Here is a 6154-nt window from a genome sequence, read left to right as displayed (position 1 = left end):
ATTTTCCACCAGAGGAAATTTTTCCGTGAAAACAATTGTTCTCGTCACATACCCATTATTTCTGAGAAGAAAAAAAAAGAATGCAACCAGCTTTAGTATTTTGGGGGGGGGAATCTGTATCTCCCCTCACTGGGGGCAGGCCTGGGTGATTTGTCAGCATGTGCCTTGTACATGTGTGTTTACTGGCGCAGGGAAGTGGTTGTGGCTTCTAACTGTTATTACTACCTACCTAATCTGACAATATCTGAACACCTCGAAGCCTTAATGTATTTATCCCCCCAGCTCCCTGGGAGATAGGGCAGGGCTGTTGTCCAGGGGCGAACAGTGACCCAGAGAAAGGATGGTTACAATTTCAAACGTTCCACTGACTTCAAAGCCTAAATTTCACTTTCAGAGATGACGTAGGCACCTAAGTCCCATTGGCTTTCAATGAGGTTTAGGCTCCTAAGGGCAGAGCACATTTTTTAAGTTTTGGTTTAAATTTTTCTATTTTTGATGAAAAATTCTGAAACTATTTAGGAAAAAAACCAAAACCAGAAAGCAGCAATATTTTGTTCTGATAGGACACACACCCCCCCGCCACCGCCCCCTCCCACCACACTTTTTCCTCAGTGTTTTACTTTCTCCCTGTTGGGGAAAAAAATAACTAAACTATTTTATGGAAAATTTCGACCCCCTCCCCCAATGAAAACTATTGCTTTCTCCTAAATTTTTGGTGCAACACATTTCCGTGTTCCTGGCCATTTCTACTATTAACATTAAACCCAACGGTGACTAGACGCAAGGTAGCGGGCGGGACAGCCCCCACCCAAGAACCAGGGATTCCCACTGAACAACTGTAATCTGCTTGGGCTGTGCCAGGGCAGAACATATTGTACAGTTCTGCATGCTCCCTTCTCCCCACCCATTCAGGACACCCTAGTGCAAGGGGAAGCGTTCAGCGTGAGCCCTTGACATGAAGTTACAGCTCTGCCAGGCCTGGCCTCTCTTTTACTAGGGCCACAGCTCTGGATAGTGCAGGAGCACTGGCTGTGGGGGAGCGCCCAACTACTCCTCTCCCAGCAGGAGGTGCTGTGGAGAATGGGCCAGGAGCGCTGTCTGGGGGGGGGACACCCAGCTCCCCCAGTGCCTACCACTCTCAGCAAGGGGTGCTGTGGAGAATGGGCCAGGAGTGCTGTTTGGGGGGGGGGCACCCAGCTCCCCCAGTGCCAGCCACTCTCAGCAAGGGGTGCTGTGGGGTATAGAGCAGGAGCGCTGTCTGGGGGGGGCACCCAGCTCCCCCAGTCCCAGCCACTCTCAGCAAGGGGTGCTGTGGGGTATAGAGCAGGAGCGCTGTCTGGGGGGGGCACCCAGCTCCGCCAGTCCCAGCCGCTCTCAGCAAGAGGTGCTGTCTGGGGGCGGGAGCATTCAGCTCCCCCAGTCCCAGCCGCTCTCAGCAAGGGGTGCTGTCTGGGGGGGGGCACCCAGCTCCCCCAGTCCCAGCTGCTCTCAGCAGGGGGTGCTGTCTGGGGGGGGCACCCAGCTCCCCCAGTCCCAGCCGCTCTCAGCAGGGGGTGCTGTCTGGGGGGGGCACCCAGCTCCCCCAGTCCCAGCCGCTCAGCAGGGGGTGCTGTCTGGGGGGAGCACCCAGCTCCCCCAGTACCAGCCGCTCTCAGCAGGGGGTGCTGTCTAGGGGGGAACACCCAGCTCCCCCAGTCCCAGCCGCTCTCAGCAGGGGGTGCTGTCTGGGGGGGGCACCCAGCTCCCCCAGTCCCAGCCGCTCTCAGCAGGGGGTGCTGTCTGGGGGGAACATCCAGCTCCCCCCGTCCCAGCCGCTCTCAGCAGGGGGTGCTGTCTGGGGGGGGCACCCAGCTCCCCCAGTTCCAGCCGCTCTCAGCAGGGGGTGCTGTCTGGGGGGAACATCCAGCTCCCCCCGTCCCAGCCGCTCTCAGCAGGGGGTGCTGTCTGGGGGGGGCACCCAGCTCCCCCAGTCCCAGCCGCTCTCAGCAGGGGGTGCTGTCTAGGGGGAAACACCCAGCTCCCCCAGTCCCAGCTGCTCTCAGCAGGGGGTGCTGTCTGGGGGGAACATCCAGCTCCCCCCGTCCCAGCCGCTCTCAGCAGGGGGTGCTGTCTGGGGGGAACATCCAGCTCCCCCCGTCCCAGCCGCTCTCAGCAGGGGGTGCTGTCTGGGGGGAGCACCCAGCTCCCCCAGTCCCAGCCGCTCTCAGCAGGGGGTGCTGTCTGGGGGCGGGAGCATTCAGCTCCCCCAGTCCCAGCCGCTCTCAGCAAGGGGTGCTGTCTGGTGGGGGCACCCAGCTCCCCCAGTCCCAGCCGCTCTCAGCAGGGGGTGCTGTCTGGGGGGGGCACCCAGCTCCCCCAGTCCCAGCCGCTCTCAGCAGGGGGTGCTGTCTAGGGGGGAACACCCAGCTCCCCCAGTCCCAGCTGCTCTCAGCAGAGGGTGCTGTCTGGAGGGAGCACCCAGCTCCCCCAGTCCCAGCCGCTCTCAGCAGGGGGTGCTGTCTGGGGGGAGCACCCAGCTCCCCCAGTACCAGCCGCTCTCAGCAGGGGGTGCTGTCTGGAGGGAGCACCCAGCTCCCCCAGTCCCAGCCGCTCTCAGCAGGGGGTGCTGTGGAGAATGGAGCAGGCGTGCTGGTGACACAGTTCCCAGTTACTCTTGTCTCTGTGGAGCTGAGGGCCAAGCCAGCCCATGATCTAGGGGGCTGGGGGCGCTCTGCTGCTCTGAGCCCAGTCCCCCCCAGGAGGCCAGAAGGCGCTGGTGTAGCGCTGCTGGCTCCAGGAGAGCATCTGGCTATGGAAGTGGTGCTGCAGGAGAGCCAGGTGCACGAAGAGCTGGTGTTCACTCTAGGCTTTGAAAAGCCAACGGAAGTGCCTGCCTCCAGCCCCAAGAGCAGCTTCCTGTCTTGCCCCTCCAGTCCCTCTAATCCACTCCCCTTGGGCGCCCTGTAATCTGTTTATTTCTCTCTATTTCTCCTCTGCCTGAACTAACCCAATCGCAACAAATGCGACACCTTGTGTGCGGCCTGATCTCTGGGACACAGACCCACAGACATGCCTGCCGGGGGCCCGGGGGCTGGTTGCATGCCATATTCACTGGCTGCTGGGAAGAGAGAGACCCTGCAGGGTCCTGCGGCCTCACAGGGATGTACAGGATGCCCTCTGCCCATTGTAATGGCTGGGCAAGGGGGCAGGGCCTTTGCATGGGTGCCCTGGGATGGAGATTGCATAGCACTACCTGGGTTGCAGACACTGGAGCTGGACAGTTTCTGTATGCTGCCTGGCTGGCAGCATGCCGTGCGGGCAGGAGGGGAGAGGGCTGGACACAGCGGGCAGTGCCGAGCAGAGGTGGGGCTGCCTGGCACTGTGCCATGCTGGCAGGAGGGGAGAGGGCTGGACACAGCAGGCAGTGCCAAGTGGAGGTGGGGCTGGCTGGCACTGTGCCGTGCTGGCAGGAGGGGAGAGGGCTGGACACAGCAGGCAGTGCCGAGCGGAGGTGGGGCTGGCTGGCACTGTGCCGTGCTGGCAGGAGGGGAGAGGGCTGGACACAGCGGGCAGTGCCGAGCAGTGGTTGGGCTGGCTGGCACTGTGCCGTGCTGGCAGGAGGGGAGAGGGCTGGACACAGCAGGCTGTGCCGAGTGGAGGTGGGGCTGGCTGGCACTGTGCCGTGCTGGCAGGAGGGGAGAGGGCTGGACACAGCAGGCTGTGCCGAGTGGAGGTGGGGCTGGCTGGCACTGTGCCATGCTGGCAGGAGGGGAGAGGGCTGGACACAGCGGGCAGTGCTGAGCAGAGGGGGGGCTGGCTGGCAGCGTGCCATGCTGGCAGGAGGGAAGAGGGCTGGACACAGCGGGCTGTGCCGAGTGGAGATGGGGCTGGCTGGCACTGTGCCATGCTGGCAGGAGGGGAGAGGACTGGACACAGCGGGCAGTGCTGAGCAGAGGTGGGGCTGGCTGGCAGTGTGCCATACTGGCAGGAGGGGAGAGGGCTGGACACAGCGGGCAATGCCGAGCAGAGGTGGGGCTGGCTGGCACTGTGCCATGCTGGCAGGAGGGGAGAGGGCTGGACACAGCGGGCAGTGCCGAGCAGAGGTGGGGATGCCTGGCACTGTGCCATGCTGGCAGGAGGGGAGAGGGCTGGACACAGCGGGCAGTGCCAAGTGGAGGTGGGGCTGGCTGGCAGTAAGCAGAGCTGGCAGGAGGGGAGAGGGCTGGACACAGCGGGCTGTGCCGAGCGGAGGTGGGGCTGGCTGGCAGAGTGCCATCCTGGCAGGAGGGGAGAGGGCTGGACACAGCAGGCAGTGCCGAGTGGAGGTGGGGCTGGCTGGCACTGTGCCATGCTGGCAGGAGGGGAGAGGGCTGGACACAGCGGGCAGTGCCGAGCAGAGGTGGGGCTGGCTGGCAGCGTGCCATGCTGGCAGGAGGGGAGAGGGCTGGACACAGCAGGCAGTGCCAAGTGGAGGTGGGGCTGGCTGGCAGGAAGACAGACAGGCTGGACACAGTGGGCAGTGCCGAGTGGAGGTGGGGCTGGCTGGCAGTGGGCAGAGCTGGCAGGAAGGGAGAGGGCTGGACACAGCGGGCAGTGCCTAGCGGAGGTGGGGCTGGTTGGCAGAGTGCCATGCTGGCAGGAGGGGAGAGGGCTGGACACAGCGGGCTGTGCCGAGCGGTGATGGGGCTGGCTGGCACTGTGCCATGCTGGCAGGAGGGGAGAGGGCTGGACACAGCGGGCTGTGCCGAGCGGTGATGGGGCTGGCTGGCACTGTGCCATGCTGGCAAGAGGGGAGAGGGCTGGACACAGCGGGCAGTGCCGAGCAGAGGTGGGGCTGGCTGGCAGCGTGCCATGCTGGCAGGAGGGGAGAGGGCTGGACACAGCGGGCAGTGCCGAGTGGAGGTGGGGCTGGCTGGCCCTGTGCCGTGCTGGCAGGAGGGGAGAGGGCTGGACACAGCGGGCAGTGCCGAGCAGTGGTGGGGCTGGCTGGCACTGTGCCATGCTGGCAGGAGGGGAGAGGGCTGGACACAGAAGGCAGTGCCGAGCAGAGGTGGGGCCGGCTGGCAGCGTGCCATGCTAGCAGGAGGGGAGAGGGCTGGACACAGCAGGCAGTGCCAAGTGGAGGTGGGGCTGGTTGGCAGGAAGACAGACAGGCTGGACACAGTGGGCAGTGCCGAGCAGAGGTGGGGCTGGCTGGCAGTGTGCCATACTGGCAGGAGGGGAGAGGGCTGGACACAGCGGGCAGTGCCGAGCAGAGGTGGGGCTGGCTGGCACTGTGCCGTGCTGGCAGGAGGGGAGAGGGCTGGACACAGCGGGCTGTGCCGAGTGGAGGTGGGGCTGGCTGGCACTGTGCCATGCTGGCAGGAGGGGAGAGGGCTGGACACAGCGGGCAGTGCCTAGCGGAGGTGGGGCTGGTTGGCAGAGTGCCATGCTGGCAGGAGGGGAGAGGGCTGGACACAGCGGGCAGTGCCAAGCAGAGGTGGGGCTGGCTGGCACTGTGCCATGCTGGCAGGAGGGGAGAGGGCTGGACACAGCAGGCAGTGCTGAGCAGAGGTGGGGCTGGCTGGCAGTGGGCAGAGCTGGCCGGAGCAGAGACAGGCTGGCAGCCAGGAGCCCAATGGAATTCACCTCCCAGGGTAGGTGGAGCCTTAAGGGGCTCACACCGCCCGCCTGGTGCTGCTTTGTCCCTAGGCTCCCTCTGAGGATTTGTTGCAGGCCCTGATTTTCGTGACTGTAACTTACTCAGATTCTACCCAGCTGCCCCTGCCTAGCTGCTGAGGACACTGCAGCCTCCTTAATGCTCCTTCCTAAGCCCCTGTATGTCTGGCAGTAGATTTACGTCCTTAGCTGCAGTGACGGCTCTGACACCAGCCCCAGAGTGTGGCTGTCAGGGCATCCCAGGATATGGAAGGCCCCAGGCCCCTAGTAAACCAGTCGCTCTGCATGGAGGTTCTCCCTCACGCCGGCTCCAGCAGGCCACGTCGTGTGGGCAAAGCAGGGCCCTGGCCCACCACAGCCACGACGGGCCATTGGGCAGATGGGCAGGCTGGGGATGGCTCTTACAGACACAGTGGTGTCTTGTTCCCTTTGGGGGCAGGGGCCCAGAGGGCAGCAACTTTCTATACATAGAGAGGGCACAGAATGGGCCACCCATCCCCTCCTAGCCCTCGCAGGA

The sequence above is a fragment of the Gopherus evgoodei genome, chromosome 22, assembly GCF_007399415.2.
Source record: "Gopherus evgoodei ecotype Sinaloan lineage chromosome 22, rGopEvg1_v1.p, whole genome shotgun sequence".
Classification (NCBI taxonomy): Eukaryota; Metazoa; Chordata; order Testudines; family Testudinidae; genus Gopherus; species Gopherus evgoodei.
The sequence above is the reverse complement of the archived record's forward strand: the minus strand, read 5'-3'. Positions refer to the sequence as shown.